This window comes from Dermacentor albipictus, unplaced genomic scaffold, assembly GCF_038994185.2.
Source record: "Dermacentor albipictus isolate Rhodes 1998 colony unplaced genomic scaffold, USDA_Dalb.pri_finalv2 scaffold_17, whole genome shotgun sequence".
In the NCBI taxonomy this organism is placed as follows: Eukaryota; Metazoa; Arthropoda; class Arachnida; order Ixodida; family Ixodidae; genus Dermacentor; species Dermacentor albipictus.
In genome coordinates this window covers 2,830,176-2,852,243 of record NW_027225571.1, presented here as the reverse complement: position 1 = coordinate 2,852,243, position 22,068 = coordinate 2,830,176, and the positions used below count along the sequence as shown (strand labels likewise).

At 44.5% G+C, this 22,068-nt stretch overlaps 1 long non-coding RNA gene across 1 annotated transcript; it reads right to left on the bottom strand.

Annotated features, from left to right (window-relative positions):
• Nucleotides 1–2,377: 2,377 nt before the first annotated feature.
• On the bottom strand, nt 2,378–7,062 carry LOC139052071 (uncharacterized). The gene is made up of 3 exons (XR_011509677.1): nt 6,273–7,062; nt 5,300–5,438; nt 2,378–4,310 (listed from the first exon to the last, which is right to left on the bottom strand). It is a non-coding gene; the product is annotated as an uncharacterized lncRNA (long non-coding RNA).
• Nucleotides 7,063–22,068: the final 15,006 nt, after the last annotated feature.

The following is a 22,068-nucleotide window of genomic DNA, read 5'->3' as shown; positions in this document are numbered from 1 at the left end:
AAGCATTCGATCGTGTAGCCCATAGTCACCCGATATCAAAGCTCTCAGCAATTAAACTCAACTCACTAACCCTATCATGGATTCGCAATTTTCTTACTAATCGCGAACAGTTCACTGTTGTTGCTAACTTTTCCTCTGGCCTCTTTGACGTCACCTCTGGTGTACCTCAAGGCAGTTTACTTGGGCCTCTTCTCTTTTTAATTTACATTAACGACTTGCCGAACAATATATCATCTTCTGTACGATTATTATTTCACAGATTTGTTCACACAGTTGGCCTAACCTTATCAAACCTGAAAGAAGCATCCTCGACGTCACAACGACTGAACAATCAGTTCAGCTACACCCGAATTTATGGCAACACACAACGCTTTTAATTTTTCAACTTTGCCCCGTGCGGTCCGTTTATGGAACGCACTACCAGATACCATTGCATGCCAATCTAAACACACTGCATTTCGCAATCTGCTAAGCAATCAATATGCCGTTTCAATCGTCTAAACACGTCATGTCTTTTGTAATTTACTTGCATTTTTTTCTACAAGTTAAAGAATTTCAGCGCTCCCAATTTTTTTACAATACTTACTACTGTATAACATGTAAAAACGTTTACAATGTTATTATGCTATTATGTTGTTGTTTACCATTTATTGTTATTGCTCTACATATTGTATTTGCTAATGTATTAATTTTCCATGTTCTGTGTGCACTCCTTTCATTATGCTGATGTTTATTTCTTTCCCGATTCAATACTAATATGTTACCGTATTTCCCCCTTACACTATGCCTTCTCGAAGGCCTGTAAGGTACACGTAAATAAATAAATCAATATTTAGAATGTTTGCAGATGACTGTATATAAGGTCATCAACAGCGAATCTGACCAACAAGCACTACAATATGATTTGGATTTGATTGCCACATGGTGTGAAAAATGGAAAATGTCACTGAATGAGCAAAGGAGTGTCCACGTCACCTTTACCGGGAAGCGCTCATATGACAGCAATCGTAACACTATAAATAATGCTACTCTTGAACAGGTGTCAGAATATAAATACTTAGGTGTATTTTTTTCTGCTGATCTATGGTGGAACAGACACGTTACTCATGTTAGGAACAAGGCTGTCGGAGCATTAGGTTTCTTGAAACGTATCTTTAGTAGCTTGCCACAGAAACTTAGGGAGCAACTGTATTTCACACATGTGCGCAGTACACTAGAGTATGCGTGTGTTTGCTGGGATCCATATACTACAGAACTTGTAGATAAACGAGAAAAAGTGCAGAACAGGGCAGTTCGGTTTGTCCTTGGCAATTATGACAGGATGCTTAGCATGACAGAAAGCAAAAAGACATTAAATTGGCATCTTCTCGAACACCGTCGCCGAAACCTCAGATTAAAATTTCTTCATAACATATACCACTCTAATGCGGGGATAGCCAGGTAATTGTATTTTCAGCCGCCCACATGTTTCTCAAAGGCGAGATCACAAATTAAAAATATGTGAGATTCCTTTTGACGCTCTATTGCATGAATTATGAAAAGTCATTTTTTCAGCTTTCATTATTGATTGAATGAGCAAACACGACTGTAATAATAAAGATAAAGCTTTGTGCCAAATATGGCACACCATGAAGATGGCTGAGCGCTCTTGCAGCCATGGGCGGAAAACAAACCTTCACGGACGGTGGTCTTTTTAGTGCGATGTGGGGAATGAAATGAAACAGTTGTTTGCTGCGTTCAGGCACAGATGAATGTTGCACTTCCTCTATCTTACCAACGACTTGTTTGTGCAAGGTGGCCGCTTACATCTTTGTTTCTTCTCGTCAAATTCTGGCCATTGGCCGACTTGGTCAGATCGGTCGTCTTTGGGTGGCATTGCGGCCGCTGGTCCCTGTGCTTTTTTGACTTGAACCTGGAATTCGATGTCCTGACTAGAAGTCCTTCCTGGTCGCTAGTTGGGTAGGCACTTGTTATGCGAGGTAAGGCATTCTGCAATTTCTGCTTTTAAATGAGCCAGCGGTAGTACTTGTCTCCTCCTAAGCTGCTCCTGCACCCTCCTGTACAAGACCCATGCTGTTACTACCGATAAGTCTAGCATAGGCGTAAAAATTCGAAAGTGCCATTTCTTCGACCTCTGATATGTATGCAGTAAAGTCCAAACAGTGAGTGCAGCAGGTCAACACCACCCATGTGCCTGTTATGGACCTTTACTACGCTGGGGCAATCAATTTCGCGAAACACCTTGGCGGAGGTAAACCAGCGCTTAGTCTTTTGGACTGGATCTCTCCCAACAAAGCTCGGCAGAAATGTCACTGCGCGGTTATCGTATCAACGCACACACGATAACTCCACGTCATGTATCGCGTTTGTGAGTGCCTCTGAAGCACCACGTCCTTTACATTTCAGTTCCTTTTCGCTTTTCAGGCGGCTGTTTGGTAGACAATTCGCCCTTACCGTACCGATCGTCAAAATTCCATCTTGTGATAGAGTGACCTGCAACTTCGGGCTATTGAACAGATGGCAGCACGTTACCATATTTTGTATTTCAAGTTCATACTGTGCCAATATGGCACACACCGATTTCGGTTTCTCTGCTGTAGTTGCAGGCAAAATTGAGAAAACTAGTAACTGCCTTGAATTGACGAGACCAAAAAATATGCCAAAATAATTTTTCTATGCTTCTGCGGTCGAAATTTTCAGAGAAAAAAAAAACAATTGCTCGTGTTTGCCCCCTCCAAGTTTCACGTTGCATCCCAAAATCTACTTCACCTCTGCTTTGCGTATTGCTCAAGAGATGGCAGCACTTGCTCATAATAAGTGCGCATAACTATGAGATTTACTCTGATGGTATCACATTCTCAACTGGGAATCTCACACAAGCGAAAAAGAATGGTAACTGGTATGTGCCAAATATGGGACGCCATGCAATAGAAGGTTAAAAGCGACGCTTTCCGCTACTCTTTCTATGTTCGTACTATAAGAGATTGAAATACTCTACCACCTGACACTGTCTGTATTTGTTCAAATGATGATTTCTTCCATGCTTTATGAATGTAATTTTGAGTGTTCATTTATATGAGTTGTACCCTCCCTGCTGTAATGCCTGAATGGCGAAGCAGGTACCCAGTGAATAAAATAAAGAAATGCTTCATTGTCATGATTTTGTTTATATTGTGTTATAGCGTAGTTGCACCTTGTTAAGCAGCAATTACGAGCATTATGTGAAATCATGCGTGCAAGAAATGCAATGTTGAAGCAACTCTTGAGTTTAAACAAAGCAGTAGTAAGCATGAGTGTCTGCTATGTAAAGAAATCCTGCTCCAAAAAGTGCTTGGCATGTCTCGTTTGTTGCTATACGTTTCAATATGTGCTATACAGATTGCTTTGAACGACATTTCAGTTGCTGTGCAACTTGTGCTGTGCTTGTGTGTCACACATGAACAGACACCTTCAGCTTTGGAACAATGCATACTGCACAGTAAAATAGGCATCGCAAAGCAATATTCAACTATGCAAGATTGGTTGCCATTCACCTTGGAAATAACCTTTATTTAAAGAAAATTCCCTGGCAAGACAATATTCAAAAGCACAGTGAACAAAGCAAAGGAGTAACATAATGGCACATGGCTATTTGTCACTGCATGTGTATCTGTCATGCTCAACATAGACAAATCATGTGCTTTTCACTACCGCAGTATGCAGCATACTACGATTAGCCACATGTGAGCACACGCAATGTGTTATGTTGAAGTGCACGGCCTATTTACTTCACGAAAAGAAAAATAAAACATGTTCCACCAGCACATGTCTCCGCCTCATTTGCCAGCGAATGCGCCGGCGCACACTTTGCAGGTAGGCAATGCGCAAATTTCTGGGCAGCCGAAACACACCAACTATGGATTCGCGCACCGCACGGCCTCATTGAAACAAAGCTCGAGAAGGCTGTACAGGGTGCGCCTGCGGTGGCACCTGTACTTGAAGCGGCACTTGTGCCTGGGCTGGCCGCTGTGCGCTGTCGTCATGTGCACCGTCATCATCTGGGTCGTCTGGCAGAGGCACGCCTGCTGCAAGGCAGAGGTTATGCAGCGCTGCACAAGCTGCAACAATAGTGGCTGCTTTCTGAGGCGAGTAGTGGAGCACCCGATACATCTGCAGGCATCGGAAGCGGCTCTTGACGACTCCTATGTACCGCTCAACGGCATTTCGCATTGATGCGTGTGCCTCATTATAGCGCCCCTCTGCCGTGAGGCGATTTGGGTGACCAGGCACAGGAGTCATGATCCATGGCGCTAGCCGGTACCCAGAGTCCCCTGTAAAGTGTTGCATGTTAGTGAACGAAATGGATACATTAAGGCGCAATGCAAGAACACAGTCTACGCCAGGGCCCTTTTACAACAGGAGCGGGTCTTGGATTTATTGTTGCAATATCTATCAAACATTGACCTTCCCGGAAAGTTGTAAAGAAAGTTCAACTCATTTTAAAGAAAAGCCCTATTTCACCTGTTGTCTTGGCTGCAAATCTCTATCTCAGGTTAAGTTGGACATGTAATATTTATTTCATACTCGTGGTTTTCTGCTCCGTTCATCCCATTTGCCCCTCTCTAAATGTACATCTTCCACTAAAACTTATTAGCTCTTCTCTCTTCAGAAGTCTTATTTTATGAAACACTTCTAAGGTCTACTCTCGAATATGCTGCCAGTATCTGGGATCCTTGCTCTACCTTTCGTACCTCTTCTCATGAAGGTACCCAAAATCGAGCTACCCGTTTGATCCTTTCTAATCACTCCAGCACCACATGTCGCTGCAACTAAAAAAATCACACACATTGCGACACAAAGCAAAATAGCGCAACTTGCACCATTCTACAATATATACTACACCGATCACTAACGTCGATGCCGAAAGTTTCACGCACGCTTATTCCTTTGTTCCAAGGACAGGGACCAGGTCCCCGAGTCCATTGTCACCAACCCTTTTCCACCATACTTGTAAACTGCCATTTCGACGTGTTCTGTAGAATTCCACCCCTGCCTGTAGCGCTCCACTTGGCATTCAGTGTATTGAAATTAATAAATAAACAGCATAACATGTCAGCTGTTGTATACATGCTGGTACAAATATCTGCCTTTTAAGAGAGACTTGTTTCTCTCGATAGTCGCTGCAGGTTCATTAGGTACCGCTGCATTCACAACACATTTCTAGCAAATCACGCTTTCTTAAAGTTTGCTAGGATGCAAAACTATTTGACTGTGTATGTTTTACATGTGGAAGAAGCACTGCTACTTCAGGTGCACTTACCAAGCAAGACTTCTCCATGAAGTAACAGGCCACGAGTGAGGCGGCGGCGAAATGTAGAATGCCTCCAGACGAATGAATCGTGGCACGATCCCGGAAACCGTGGGTCAATTTCCAGGATATTCAGCTTCGCGTCGCACACCTCATAAGGGAAAGCAAAGAGAAGGTGTCAGTGCCACTGCAACAAATATGTGGCACAACCTTTTGCTTACAACACTACTTGCCAAACAGTTACTGTTCAGTCAGTGAACACAATTACAGAAAAGGAGATATCAATATACGCACTAGGCAGTTGAACTAATGATCAGCATGATAACAGTGTCATCTTAACCTACAAATGCAATGTTGGCATGCTCATGTATGGCGTGCGGTAACAACACAATGCGCAAAATAATTCTTTTGGTTTCTTCCGTCCATATTGTATAAGATTCTGCTAAAGAGTGAACCTATGTTTTTTTTTTTTTTTTTTAGACAAAGTGCCTATTACAAGCGAAAGAACGCGGAAACAGCATGTGCCGTATTGACAGCTAGAGCAAATGGGTGTCCACACATTCTCATTCTCCCTCACACCATTTTCATTGATGGGATGCTCCTTTTCGCGTTTACAGTCTGTTGGCCACAATGCTTTAGTTTTACGTCGAATAAGAATCACAAGGGCTCGTCTTCTGTTAGGATCGCTCGCAGACGAAGACTCCCTTCACTGCTACGGCGTCTATTCCGGTTTAAGTCGCGCGTAATGTGTTTACATTGTAGCATCGAAAAGGCTATTCAACTGTGATTGGAGAGCACTGAAAAAGTGCGGCCGTGTTCTATGCAAAGATCAAAGTCGTCATTACACATACAACACAAACGCTACTTTCTCTAATAGGAACGCAAGTATTGCCGGCAATTGATGAAAAATAACGAAACGAAGTTTTTTACAACGTGCACTCGCGCAAACACATATCGAAAATATTTGTCAATGAACAATACTCACGACCATGCAGTTGAGGGTGTAATACCCTTTACGGCTCCAGTACGATTCCGTTTCGCCGGGGCCGAGCTTCTTAGGGCGAACGATGGCTATCAGACTCCCGTCCACACATCCTAGAACTCCTGGAATTTTTCCACGGCTAAGAAAGCCTTCCTTGACGGCGGCTTTCTGTTGCGCCGTGGATGGGAATCTAACCCATCCTTTTTCCTTGCCCGCAACCGTAATGGCCTTGGCGACAGCTGTAATGATCCGGCTGACCGAAGGCTACGACAGTGCAATCGCTTCTTCATTCCCGACGCACTGTTGAAAGCTCCCGGTGGCAAAAAACCGCAGCGCGCACAGCACTTTCATCGTAGTGTCGACACCACGCAATCTTTGAGGTCCGAGATGTCCTTCCAGCTCATCGCAAAGACGTCGCACTATGTCTTTGGAGAGACTAAAATGCCTTCGAAACTCTTCTTCGGCCATGCCGAACGCGTCGCGTCGTTGCCTCTCGTCGCGTCGTTGTCTTTCGGCACTCGCCAGCAGCACAACCAAGGGAGCCGCCATTGCCGTCTCTGTCTCGTCTCGTCTAGGTGCCGGCTCGTCAGCTGGCGCGAGATTAGCCGGCAGCCGCGGTTGCCCTAGCAACCCTCGACATCATGCTCGCCTCCGCGCGCGACTCTCAAACGAACCACTTCTCCGCGGTTCCGCTCCTAGCAGGGAACCGGTTCCTTTCCAGAAGATTGGCAACCTGTGTGACGTCATCAAAATTTGTCGTCCCGCCCACCAGGGATGACGACATCGAAGCGCCGACCAATGGCAACAGCCGAAAGGAACCGGTTCCCAAAGGAACCGCTACAGAATACGGCCCCTGCAGTGTCCTCTTGCTATAGTCGAGTACACGAAATACATGCGTGGAGTAGACCGCGTTGACCAGCTGAGGGAGTACTACACGCTCAGCAGAAAGTCTCGAAAGTGGTGGATGCGTCTCTTTTATTTCATTCTTGACTGCGCTCTTGTAAACAGCTATGTGCTGTACCGTCTGTCAAATGTTGGTTGCGATGACCACGTACACTTCCTAATAAGGCTGTCAAGGCAGCTTGTCAACGGCTACACAAGCAGGAAAAGATCAGCTGCCCTTGCGCCACGACGACCTTCCATCAAAAAGCCTGAAAAAAATCTTGGCGTGCCAGATGAAACTCGCTTTGCAGCCACACCCCACTTCCCAGAAGGGGCAACATCGTACAAGCGCTGCAGGTATTGCTCCACTGCCAAGAACGACAAAAGGTCAAAGATCATCTGTTCAACGTGCAAGGTTCACCACTGCGTTGTTCCCTGCTTCATGAAGTTTCACCATAAGTAGGACAGCCCTCATAGCCCACAGGGAAGAATATTCCCATAGCTGTGTATCCCACCGCATACAAGCTGATGCGTTCTTTTGCTTGAAGATGGCTTGAGAGACTAATAAAGATTGTTTCTGAAACGTTGAACCAATTTTTTCATAGTAGAAGCACTATGGGCTTTTAAGGGTTAAGAGGAAGCTTTAGCTCGGGCCCAACTATGACGCGGCCTATTCAAATACATGTTAAACGCAGAAAGGGCTTTCTGAGATAACCTCTGGATCGCTTTCAATAATATTTGTTGCATTTGGAAGAGAAAGTTGAATTGTAGTGTCTCTTGAAAGCGGAAATTAGATTTAGAGCCTAAATTTTGTTTAAAATATCTAGAAAATTTGAAAGTTCGGAAATAATGGAATCACGACGTTTACAAACTAATAGCTCTGCATCAAGAACACATATTGCGGTTCTGTAAATGCTATCTACTATAACAGTCAAAGCGAACAAATTTGGTGTGTCAATTTGTATCTTACGTGAATTGGTTACATTGTGTGCAAGGGTTTTGCAAAAACCGCATTTATATATTAATAAATTTTTTGAGATTCATACGTAACATATTAATTTCTTCCGCTGTAAATCTACTATTAGAGGCAATTCACAGAATTGTGATATCATTTTTCATTGTTGAGTTACAGAATATTAAACTTGATAGTGTTGTCAACTGAAAATTGGCAATTTTTGCCAATTTTTGCCAATAAATTGACAGCCTAAATGAAAAATTCAAAACAAGCAGTCACTAGAATTTGTTTTTTTTTAAATGCCCCAAACTTCGTCAAATTTGGTGCAGTGGTTGCTGAGAAAAACGAATTCTCCTTCTGCATGTATTCAGATAGGAGCACCCGAGCTAAAGCTTCCCCTTAAGGAGGGGGCCGAGCTGCAATGTGAACCCCCCCCCCCGAACGAAATTTCTGGCTACGCCACTGGTACAAGCCTACAGTATAAATAATGCCGAAACAATAGTAGCGTTGCCGAAATAATGCTCATACATCAACATATGCACTAACAAAAACACGCCGGCCAAGCGAGATGCTGCTTGAAGTTAGACCTATGACAGTGTTAACATTTCATAAACATTACAATATCGCTTACTTCGCATAGCCGGGTGTTTTCACTGGGCATATAATCTTTGCGCCCGATTCTGTGCAGCCATACCTTCCTTCTGCTGGTATTGCTGTCACCGCGAGGAATGGCAAAGAATGTTTTTCCGTCCTCCGCGCGGTTGTGGCAACCGAAGGCACAGCAGCCCGGCGTATATAGCATGTCAAACTGGAAACGCTGCATTCAAACACATAATTCCTGCGTCCGCTCAAGCATCAGGTAGGCACTTTTAGTTTACAACCACAATGCAACAGAGGCGGGTGAAGTAATTTCTGCTTTCGAAAATCATCCAACTGCACGCTCTTAAGCACGGATATACATACATTCCGCCAGCGCAGCGACCACTGCTGGACCCTTTGGGCGGGGCGCAAATGCGAAAAGGTCACGTGTCGTCAACTGGCCTATCGCAGGGCGCGGTGGCTATTTAAAACCTTTCGCTACTTTTGAAAGATGGTAGCATTTTACGGTAATCAAGGCAGAAGCGCCATGTCCCGTCCTTCTTCTTAACCAACACCGCCGGTTGCGCGCACGGACTCGAAGAAGGCTAGATGATGTTCTTATTGAATGTCTTGTTAACCTCAGTTTAAATTACCTGGTGTTCTGATAGAAGTACTCGATATGGTCCACGGTGAATAAGAGCAGCATCGCCAGTATTCATACGATGCTTGACAGCAATCGTCTGAGCTAAGCGGCGATTGTCAAAGTCGAAACCATCCCTGTAGGTAGACAGAACACGGTAGAGGCCTTTTGCTTGTGCAGGGAAAATGTCCGTCGCAATCATTTTATGAATCTTGGGACCAACACAAGAGGCAGACTTTGGAGACCTGATAGGCTTAGACAAAGAGTCGGGCGAGAAAGCCGTTGGGTGAGCCAAAGTCCTTGAGGCACAATTTACTTCGTTCGACCGATGTTCACGACAGGAATGTAAGTCCGGTTGGCCGTGATAGTCAGAACTGTGCGGGGTGCGGTGACATTATACTGCGGGGGAATGGCGGGCAGCGGAGTGATGAGTTACTCTCCATCAGGAAGGGGCGGGGAAGACGACAGCTCCATATATGATAATGATTTGGGTGGCAGTCGAATGAAGCTGGTTGGGCTTAATCAGCTGGGGGTTGTATCGCAAATATCCGAAAGAATAGACAGTTCGAGGCGAAGGATGTTGGAGGAGCAGTCAATTAGAGCTGGATGCGCTGAGGGAAAATCGAGGCCGAGAATGAAATCGTGTGGACAATGGGCAATCACGGTAAAAAATTGGAGGCTTATCAAGGTTAAGCCCAGTGGATGCTTCGCATCCACTGGGCTTAACCTTAGCGTATCCTTAGCGTTTGGAGGCATCTTGACCGCATACACGCCCGGCGCAAAGACGCTGGCGCGGTTGCGGGCACAGAGACTGACGCGACGGCGGGCGCGCGCCGCTTCATCCCTGGCGTGACGTCACATATCACGTGATGCAGCGATGGTGGCGCCGCCGCCGCGTCGCGCGCGACGGCGCGAACCGAAGCGTGGAGGCCTCCGCCGGGCGACGTCCGACGGCGCGATATGAGGCCCCATCTGCAGCCGGTGTGACGTCATCACGTGACGTCACATCATGTGATCTCACTTCAGGGTCAATGGTGGCCACCGCCGGGAGGGGACCGACGGCGCGATATGAGGCCCCATCTGCAGCCGGTGTGACGTCATCACGTGACGTCATGTCACGTGACCTACTTGAAGGTCACTTGAAGGTCAATGGTGGCCACCGCCGGGAGGCGACTGACGGCGCGATATGAGGCCCCATCTGCAGCCTGTGTGACGTCATCACGTGACGTCATGTCACGTGACCCCACTTCAGGGTCAATGGTGGCCACCGCCGGGCCTCGCGCGAAGGCCCGAAACCTACGTTAATATGCTTCGCATAAAAGGACAGCAGTGTGGCGACCGGCGATCCTTACGCGGGCTGTACACATACCGACGACTGGAACAGTACCGCCATCCGCAACGTGGACGACGCGTGTGGTTGCAGGAGTAAGGAGCTTTCTAATTCATTGTCAGAAGACAGCGCTCATAATTAAGATGTGGGAAGAGGAGGGCCGTAAGTGAAGTGCTGCACGCTAGCTACGTGGGTCGACGAGCACACGGAGTTGAGACCCATGTCTTCAAATTCTTGTCGGACAACGGCCTGTGGATCATATCAGTCGTGGCTGGTAATGGATCGGTGGACGTCGCGGAGGAGGATGGCGAATAGGCGGCCTCGATCTCGCGGCAAACGACGCGAGTTACGTTGTCACATGGGAGTGGTTGGCGAGGATGGTCTTCACATGTCGACGTCGCGGCGGTATTTGGCAGGCGCACGATGTGAGGCGTGATACGCCGGCTCTTAGCTTGTTCGAAGCGGCGACATTTCTTGATGATGGCGTAAAAATTAGAAATATATTGCCGAAAACCAGCAAGTTGAAGTTGTCGTCTGCGATATACTTTAATATGTTGGCCACTTCGCCCGTTTCAGGCATCTTGACGCCAGCTTTGCGGCAAAGAGCCAAGGCGTGTTGTATATCTAAGGCGTGGTGCTCTGTGTGGCTGTGAGCATGCGTCGCAAGCGCGTTTTTTGCTGCGGCCGTACGCCCGGAGGGGTCGCCGAACAGTTCACGAAGTTTTCATTCAAATATCTCCAAGCTTGTTCATTCGGCATCGAGGGTTCGGTACCACACGTGTGGGGTACGGCTCAAGTAAAAAACGACGTTAGCGAGTATGATCGCTAGATCCCACCTAATCATAGTGCTGACGCGTTCATAAAGGTTGATCCACTTTTCGACGTCAGTGCCGTGCAAGCCCGAAAACAGACCAGGGTAGCGAGTGTGGGAAAGCGTCTGAAGTGGTGGGAAAGAGCAGTCTGACGAGTCGTAGCCGACGCTGATGGGGTCTCATCTCCGGCAGGCATGGTAGCGAGCTCGATGTAGCGACCGCTGCGGAGCTCCGCACACCTCGACTACAATGTTATGTGCGTGGAGACACAAACAAAAGGACTAACTACGATGTATTTACAAGGGCAGAGGGTGAGAGACGAAGATGGTAACCACCTCGTACCAATCCCAGATGCCCGTCTTCATCTTCCTCAGCGCCATGTCACATAAGCGCCTGTTGTATCGCAAGAACATAAAAATTTAAGTGGAAATGAAAAATATTTGGGACCCGTCTTGCGACTGTCTTCATCTAAACATGCCTAGCTGGCTCAGCCACTGCAGGGGCGTCATCGCGCTTTCCCACTGGGCTGGTGCATCGTTCAAGTACAGGGGGCGAATTTCAGATAGCACATGTTTTTGAAATCAATGCCAGAAATAGGGTCCCGCGGCTAGTCTTAAAAAAACTTGCTGTACGCGCTCTCGCGTGCTTACTACATCAACGTACCGTAGTAGAAATACGGATGCAGGTACTGTGAAAACTCAAGCTCAAGGCATTTCGTGGCTAAAAAGAGGCAACAAAGACACAATTTGGGTCACTCTTCTTTACTAGAAATAAAATAATGCTTTCAGGATTCAATTTAAGTGTGCATTTTATTTTATTATTAGAATGAGACGCATCCTTGGGAGGACCATACATAGGTAATTAAATGTGCTAAATTTTCTCACTTCGAACATACTAATCGTACATGTTTTTGCAGTAATAGATTTACCAGTCCTGGGTGGGTACTCTATCAAATTTTCATAAATATGGCTGATGACTATATTTGTTAAAACGTCTCTAAAATATTTAAATTTTTGGTATTTTGCCAACTTTGGTATCTTTGGGAATTTATAACGAAGTCAATACGTCATTTAGTTGCATGTTTGTTTCTTTAGTTTGCGGGAAACATTTTAAAGATTTCTCAGAAATATTTTTTAGCTTCACCTAAGCTGTAATGGCCCAAGAGGACACCTGATTTCAGGGGCCGTCAGAGACCATTGCTCAAAAAACAACGTTCCGCAATTTTTCAAAAACATATATCCTGTGGGCGACATAAATTTAGCTTGCCGTGGGGCAACAGTACTATAGCTGCGTAGAATTACCGAAAAAATTCGAACGAGGTAAGTTGCGTTAAATATAGAGTGATGGACCTTCGAATTTGTAAAATCTCAAAGTCATTAAAACGCTCTTTTCCATCTTTACTGAAATTGTTTCAAAATATCCGGGCTAATTAGTTTCGCGAAACGTAGGTTGATTCCTTTCTAGATACATTTTCCCACCTCATATAAACATTTTGCTGAAAACTAAACATAGTCAGGACACCCCAGTCTGTCCTTATCTGAACACACCCTCATCGTCAGGCCTTCGTGCCCGTGGCATGATTGTTACTCAAGCTTTGTCATCCGACTCTTGTCATGCCATCGTCGTCGCGACATCGTTATCATAGAGATTTCGTCATACAGTCGTCATCACGCCATTGTCATATTACATTCGTCGTCATCCCGTTGTCATTATGCCATTCTCGCCGCTGTATCGCCGTCATACAGTCGTCGTCATGCATTCGTTGCACTACTGTCGTCGGGATGCCGTCACGGTCGTTCCGTTGTCATCCTCGCAACTTCGACAACCAACTCTCGTCATGCCATATCGTTATACTATTGTCGTCATGCCCCCATCGCCACGCTGTCGTTTCACCATCGTCATCGCTTCAGTATCGTCATCCCATTGTCATCATTCCGTCGTCGTCATACCACTTTCGTTGTTCCATCGACGTTATTCCTAGTTATTCCGACGTTATTCTATCGTAATCATGCTTTCGTAATTCAATACTGATTACGCGGCCGTTGTCTTGTCAACGTGGTCTTGACGTCGTAGTCACGCAGACGCTATCATGCATCCATTGTCATACCGTCGTCGTCATGCCGTCTTGGTCGTGCCATCTTTGTCCGGTTGTCGTCATACAGTCGTCGTATCATTGTCTTCATAGTGTCGTCGTTATGTTGCCGCCGTTATAGCAACGTCATAATTCAAGAATCGACATCGCATTGTCTTCATGTCGTCGTTATACGCCTTTTGCCTGTTTCACATGATGCGATTTTCGTCGCACCGGAAGTGCGATTTCCGTCGTTTGCGATGAAAATCGCAGTCGCAGTGCCGACCCCCCGATTTTCGGCTGCGACCAACCGGTTGGTCGCACAGTCGCACCGTCGCACCGATCGCTGCGATTTTCCGTCGAAATTGCGCGGAGAGCTGTCAACGGAGCTATTTCGCCGGTTTGTTTTGATGGCGTCTCGCACGAGCAGTGCAATCGCGGAGACGTGGATCGTCGAATTAGGTACGTGCGCGAAGGGAGAATAAAAAAACTTGTACAGATTGCATTCTCCGATTGCTATGCGTTTGTTGACACGCTACACAGCAAATGAAGTGCATTTTCACGTTTGCTTCGTGCGCCTTTGCGAGTTCTCAGTCCTAGGAGGTGTTCGATCCCCAGCAGACGACGAGGTCGTCACAATTTTCTTTTGTTGAGTAGCATGCAAAAATCGCGCTTGCGGAGCTGCTTGAATTATTTCAACCTCGGCAAGGGCAAATGACAAGACAGCAAAGTACCCGAAGTTTCTACGTTGCGCTGAACGCGGTACCGTTCAGTTGCATTTTCTTGTCGGTTTTCAAGCATGAATTTCCCGATTCATCTTGAAAGCTTATCTTGCCTCTTATTAAATTTGACAGAGCAAAAGTGTAGGCTATCGTAATGAATTTGCTACGGTAGTATTAAATCCGTGGCTTGAATAAAATATTACATGCACGTTAAGTTGCACCTCTTCTCTGGAGATTTTTTTTTTCTTGCACAGAAACCAATAAACATAGGCTATGTTGCGGACTTTGTATCCTTACTGCATCTGTATGAACACTTGCTCTGCAAGGTAATGAACTGTACAGCTAGCAGATTAATTAAATTGCTTGCTATAGAGGCAAAGTGACAACGTACCCTCCAGCACAATTATGTAGAACTCGTGCAACAATGCGAAAAGCAGGCAAACGGCCTGTTCTTGTGGGGATAAAACAGTATAAAACGACACGCTGAAGAAAAGTAAATCAAAACTGCAGTGAAGTCAGCCAGTACAAGCAGTTCTTGCACATTCACAGCGGATCAAGTGTACAGAAACATGCCTTCCATGTTTCTAGTAAGTTTCTAATAAGTTTGTGATCACATATATTAGTGTGTAAATCCATATAACGATATCCGCTGCGATTATTATTTTTATAAGTAATGAAATACCATGCTACTTGCAAGAACATATATCACCCAAGGATTTCAGAACAAATTTCTGCATTTCAACTATACACAATATGTGCCTTATTCAATAAAAGACCATAAACTGGGCTTTTTTGCCATGACAAATTTATTCCAAACTTTACTTCCATACAGGCAAGAAAAAAATTATAGACAGAAATATTGTTCTTCAATTTGTTCACCTGCCACTGTGGCTATAGCATTCTGCTGCTAACACAAGGCGAGGGGTTGATTTGCCAGCCATGGAAGTCGCATTTCGATGGGAGTCGTAGGTGAGAAAAAAAGCTCTTGCACTTAGATTTAGTTCATCACCTTTTATTGAACTCTTACACTTCAAAATACTATTGCATAGGGGGGCAAGCTTATGCAAAATCTAACACCAATAGAAAGCAAAGGGCAGAATTGTAAAACAACCATCTTTCGTGATAATTCGAGTGTGTAAATATTCATTGCATCGATATGTATTGTTCAACAGCACTGCACAAATAAGCATGAGCAGGTGTAGCAAGTACTCTGTCAGGAAGCTGGTTCTACAGATGTATAAAAGGCATGAATGCTCATACTACGTCGCACACATAGCACAAAGAAAACCTTTTTCGAGAGTTGTCCCTTCTGGCAGATATGAGTGGGACATAAGCAGCAGAAACTTTATTGCAGGACATTGTGTAATACCGCTTATGAAAGAGTGAAGAGAGTGAAAAGGCTTTTAACAGCAGTACCTCATGCTGCTCTAATAAGAGGAACGATAAGCAAAAACATTTCTGGTAGAGCACTTAAACAGCAACTTTCTGAAAGACAGAAAATTTCAGGTGAGAGTTGGAGGTACATTTGGCGCACACACACCAACAACACGGGCATACTACAAGAAACAATACAGCCTATGGTGTATTACAGTCCATGGGAAAGCTATCTTATACAGAACAGAAATCAAGAATGATGCAACAAGCCCTCGACAACACTGCAGACTTTCTTGGCCAGTCTGGCCTCTCGTTTTCTGATAAGTCAGCTCAAATAGACGTCGGAAAAAAAAGAAAGACTAGAATCAAGAACTACCCAAGATTGCACATTGTGATCCACATAGCTGGACAAATATGCCCGCAAGTCAACATCCACAAATCCTCAGCTAGTGTAAGCCCGTGATGGCAGAGCCAGCACGTGGGTGAAACAATTATGCAATGCCTGGACGCAATTTCCACACCTGGTGAAAAGAATAATCTCGAAATAATGGGGGTGGACTAGTGCATACTATAGAAAATCGCAGATGCTGTGCTTGTGTCCAAGGTATGGCACGGTATGAATTACCAGCAGCACACAAAAAAGACAACTCATCGAATACAGGCATCGGGTAGTAATAACAGGTCTTTCCAACTGTAGCATGCTTGAAGACCTCTATGAAAAAGAGCTGACGAACAAGCTCCTACACAGAGTAGAGTTGCAGCCTGCAGCACAAATTCTTTGTCTCAAGAGCTCAGAACCTCGTCCCAAGATACTATGCCAGCTAGCATACGAGATGCAAAGACGACTACCCCTCCCTTCAGAAACACAACCTCGGGAGTACCTGAACTTGAAACACAACAGGCCCATACCGTGGAATATGGGGGCAAACAATTAGGGCAGGAGACTATATGCAACTGCCAAACACACAGAGGAGGTTGCTAATCATGAAGATGCAAGCAAACATAAGGCACATATAGTACACTGATCTGGCAATACAAGTTTAACAGTAGTATGACACTACATAAAACTAAACGCCATATAAGTGAGTACCATTCCAGGTCATCCTACACCTAGAAAAGCTGAACTGAAGGCAATCAAAGCAGCACTTGTAGTGCAGATTACACCCTGCACAACACCCTGCATGGATTCACCAGAAACTGTCTGGGCCTGCACATCACACAAGATTGTCGGGAAAATCAGGAGATTGACACGCGACTTGCAAGCACATAGCCAGAAATTAAATTACAGAATACATAGCCATGCAGATATTTCAGGATACAAGCGGGCTTATAAGCCTGACATAATAACTGAAAACTAGATGAGTTTGTGTATATTCATTATTAACTAAAGTGCTACAGATAGACAACAGACAAGAAAGAAGTACTCGGTGTGTTCACTTCGTTCCTGTCCATCGAATTTCTGTTGCAGTATAGGTAATGAATTCATAAGGCTGCACAGGAGAAGAATGATACCTCTGCTCAAGGGCCCGATCTCACATCCAAATCCACGCGTGTGCACACACACACACAAATGTTGCAAGAGTGCATAGCATGAAGCAGTATCAACAGGATGACACTAGATATGGATGAGGACGAACTTTCAACTGAGGTTCATTTGTAAAAATGTGGCGAGTTATATAAATTAGCACAAAAAAAGGACGATGAGCAAAACGAGAACAAGGTGAAAGCAGGAGCCAACGTTTCGACAAGTGGACTTGTCTTCTTCAAGGTCCACGTGTGAAAACGTTGGCTCCTACTTTCACCTTGTTCTCATGTTGCTCATCGTCCTGCCTTCCCCGAGTTTTCCCCAGAAAAAGAAAGACATCTTTGAAGGATAGATAAAAATTGGTGCTTGATGCAGCCAAACATAAATAAAAATGCTACAGAAAGAAAATATAGAAAAATTCCAAGTGCAGGAAAAAAATCATTACAATTGCCAATCCTGCATGCCAGCACCTTTCAAGAAACACTGTTGTTATTCCAATAGACGGACTGACAGCTTGTTTATGCAAGCACATTCTTCCAGTTCCATGCCACTGGGAAAAAATTGAGTTTCCTGGAAGGTAGCCACATGCACACTTGATGATCACAATGTTTTTTTTTTTCCCTGGACTTGTATATCTATATGTATTTTCTCCCTTTCCTGCTTTTATGTTTGGTTTCATCAAGCACTAGTCTTTATCAGGTTTTATTGCTGTACTGCTTTGTGGTAACCTTTATAGATCACTGCATTTTCACAATAAACCTTTTAATCAGAAGTTAGCATACCCTGTTCTTACTGCTTCACACTGTACATTCTTGCTACATTGGCCAAATAAAAGATTTTATAAGGTATCATGAGGGCCATTAAAGTGACTTGTTGCAGTCTAAAAAAAAACGAATAGCCTGGCTGCAGATGGCACCAGAGAACACATAGGACAAACAAGAAAACCGAGATGATCTAACAACCAAAAGTTTAATGTACACACCGAGTAAATGCTCGCTGACAAGCAATAGACTGAACATGCACAAAAAGGAGAATAAAAAATTCATGTGCGTTTCCCGAGAGGAAATGCATCCATTTCTAACGGAGGCCGTGCTGACAAGATTAACCCAGCATTTTTAGATCTACAGCTTGCGTAATTTCTCTAGGCAGCTGATCTGCACAGAATGCTAGCTTCTTCCTCTACAATGCACGCTCAGATGTGGAGAGTGCATTGTAGAGGAAGAAGCTAGCATTCTGCGGAGATCGGCTGCCTAGAGAAATTATGGATGCTGTAGATGCAAACACACTGGGAGAATCTTGTGTCAGCATGGCCCCTGTTACACTTTCAGAGATGGATGCGTTTCCTGTTGGAATCTGTATGGACACACATCAGATCTTGCTTCTGCTTTTTGTGTAAATTCGGTTTATTGCTTGTCGAACAGCATTTACTCGGCATGTTCAATAAACTTTCATATATTAATACACCTCATGATTGCCTTGGTCTCTAGCAGAAAGGTGTTCATTCTTTTTACAGTGAAGCTGTATATGCCTAGGCGAAACACTCATGGTCCGATCCCAAAAACCCTAGTGTAGGGGTATGAGCCATTGTTTAAGGGGGTGTGAGCCATTGCATTCGTCTTGCATGATGGACGGCGACATTTCTTTTTGGGTAGACAGAAATGCTTATGCATTTCAAACATACATTTATCTGCGTATTATTGCAGGGAAGGGACACAGAGGGGGACGGGGTTAAGACAAGATCATGATGTCATTATTATCTCACAGCAAAGGTGTGGTGGGCCATTGGCTAGACCGATAGTGACGTCGTTTCTCTCTAGCAGCAGAGCACGCGTGCAGCAGTCTCTCTCCGACTTCCCAATAGGTTCGAAAATGTGTCCCTGTATTTAATTAAATGAAATGTGCCCCGGTGTGTCACTTCGTAACTGCAGTGCATAACTGAGTCATAAACATTATGATTAATGCATTAAAAAACACAAGTGTGTAACATAATTCAGAAAGACTTTGATGGACCCGCTGGAATACCACAATGAACCACTCATTGCACTTTCCATGATAGTGATCTTGCAAAGTGCAATGTGTGGCATTCCAAATAAATAATGTGATAAACCCAAGCCAAACATGTGCATAACCTCATTAAGAAACACAGACATAACCAATAATATAGAAAGACTTGAATAAACCATTGAAATTAACCCAGTGATAAACACCGGGGCTGCACATTTCAGCTTTGCTGGTTTACTGTCTGTACAGGGTGCATGGGCAGTAACTTTTTCTGTTATTGTTTGTTAAGTATTGTATAATGTTGTGCCAGTAAAACACGGACTAGTTGGTGCAATGTATTGGCACTGCTTTTTTTATGTTGTGCCCTTATTCCTTCTATAACTACTTTTCTATTCCCCCTCGCATAATACTCCAACCTTGCAGCCTGCGAGGTATATAAATAAATATGTATATAAGCACATGTCATTCATTTATCTGCATATACTTCGCATCATTTCTTGCTCAACAAACGTCACTGCATTGATGTCTCGCAGCGTGCATCTACATTAATTGCCGTTTGCGTTTCGGTATGGTTTGTGAACAGTGTAATGCATAAAAATTACATTACATTAAGGTTGTGACCTATGCGGTGCATAAGCAAACCTTGCAAAAGATGACATGTTGGATTGTTGAAAATAAGACAAATTGTATATATCGCAGTTACTATAACAGTATTTAATTGACCACTTGACAAAAACTTCACTTCGCATAGATTCCAACACGTACACTGAATCTGCAGTTTTCTTCTTTGCTTATTAATGCAGTCGTTACTGCATGGCCACATTGTAGATTTGAAAACAAAGTGAAATAAATTTGTTTGTTGCAATATAACAATATGTGTAGATCACTGCGATTGTAACACAAAAACTTGATACAAACATGCACACTATAGGATGCAGATAAATGCTCAGGACAAACTCCAGAATGTTTGCATCCGGATACTTATGAAAGTGAACAGTTTCATTCCATGGCTGTCAATGAGAGGGAGAGAGAAAACTTAATTGTGTTCGTAGAACAAAAATGCATTGATAAGCTTCAACATATAGTCATTGCTTAACACTTTCGAAATGAATAATTATAGCTTGCTATCGACATTGAAGCAGCCTTTCGACAGCAAGAAAAGGAATAAGTTTTTCCAGCTCTGAACATTGAATTGCAGGAAATGCAAGCAGGCATAAAATTCTGCCAATATAATCTGTTTAGGAATACCAAATTGGAATAAACACTGAGGCTTGCATTTGTTCTTTCTCTGGCTGAGCAATCTAGTTTTAAATGACTCCCGTAAACACGTCGTAACAATGTTGATCTAATACAGGTTAAATGCATGACTAGCTTAAGAAATCCGGATGATTGCTATAAATTACAGTGAAGAAGCTATAATATCTAATAACATTAATAATATAATAATAATATTTATTTCCACAAAACAGGCTAACCTTGAGAGGCGTGCGAGGCTGGGCAGAAAGCTGAAAAATTCTACGGCAAGTGCGCCTGCCGTGGGCCTACGATCCTGCGTTATGAATAGCGCGTATTGATATGGTCTTCTTGTTAGAAGTCCCGAGTATACTACCAGCGCGAGACACGGGACAACAAAGTGGACGAGAAGCGTGTCTTTTAGAATGCTATGTTACAACGTACAGGTTTTTACAAAAGTGACGGTAACTGCTCGAAACATTTGATGCGTCGGCTTTTGCGCCTTTAGAAATATTTAGAGAGGGCTCTCATATATACATTCGCAGCGCGAGCGCGGCGATGGACGAACCAGGCTAGCGCTAAGGTTGAATTTCACAACACAATTTTCATTCCACGTCGTAATCACACAGATCGTTTGAGGCTTCGTTCAGGGGCACACGCGGGCGTTCGGGTTGGTGCTTCTTGTTGCGTTTGGCGTAAGAATATGCCTAGGAGCAGGCACCACATATGCGCAATGACGGGCAATATACACGCATCATTTCTCCAGAAGCTGACGCCGAGCACGGGTAGCGCGAGGATCTTGTTGGGCTGACACGACAACTTCGTGGCAGCCGAATTCCGAATACTGCATATACGGTGAGGGTAGCTACATAGAGAAAGAAATTCAACAAGAGGGGACACTCTTCAAAAACTGGCAACAGGAAACACGTCACGCCTAGTTTCAACAACGTCCGTTAGTTGACGCGAGCATCAGAAAAAAAGAATGTGAAATAAACTTCCAGACAACGTTTTATTTTTTTTATTCCTTCCCACTAAAAGTGAAAAAGTTTTGCGTGTAAATGAACTTATACTTTGCAACTTTTTGTTGCGTTGCCTAGCAACAAGCTAGCGGCACGCCAGACGCGCGTGCATACGTCATGCGCCAGACAAGCCGCAGGAGTAAGCGAGGACGGTCGTACGTGCGAAACTCGCGTGCTCGGCGACCCGTCTGTTTTGGATATAGCCCATTTTTGGGGGGCTTCCGGCCTTCTCCATGCTTCTCTTGCGTGTCGTCTGCATTTCCACACGGCACCACTGCACTACTGGACTACAGCAAGGTGAGAAATTGTGTTTGACAGTGTGCGGTGCATTTTAATCACATTTAGGCTTAGTTCGAGTGGCGCAGTTAGCGAAAAACAGCACCGCCGTCCTGGCGCAGTTAATTTGAGTTAATGCCTCGTCCTGGGAGATGTTTGCGACACTTTCTATGAGCCGCAACATTACTGTAACTTATTTCGGTAGTATTTGGGTACGCTTGCCGCGCCCGGCTTATTGACGCAGTAAGCGAAAACCGGCTCTGCCGTGTGACGCATTTGCGCGTGTGCATGCGTGTACTACATCGTAGCGCCTGAGACAGACAAGTTTTCGCGCATTCTGTGGCCCCCAACATTATTGTAACTAACGTCGTTATATTTGG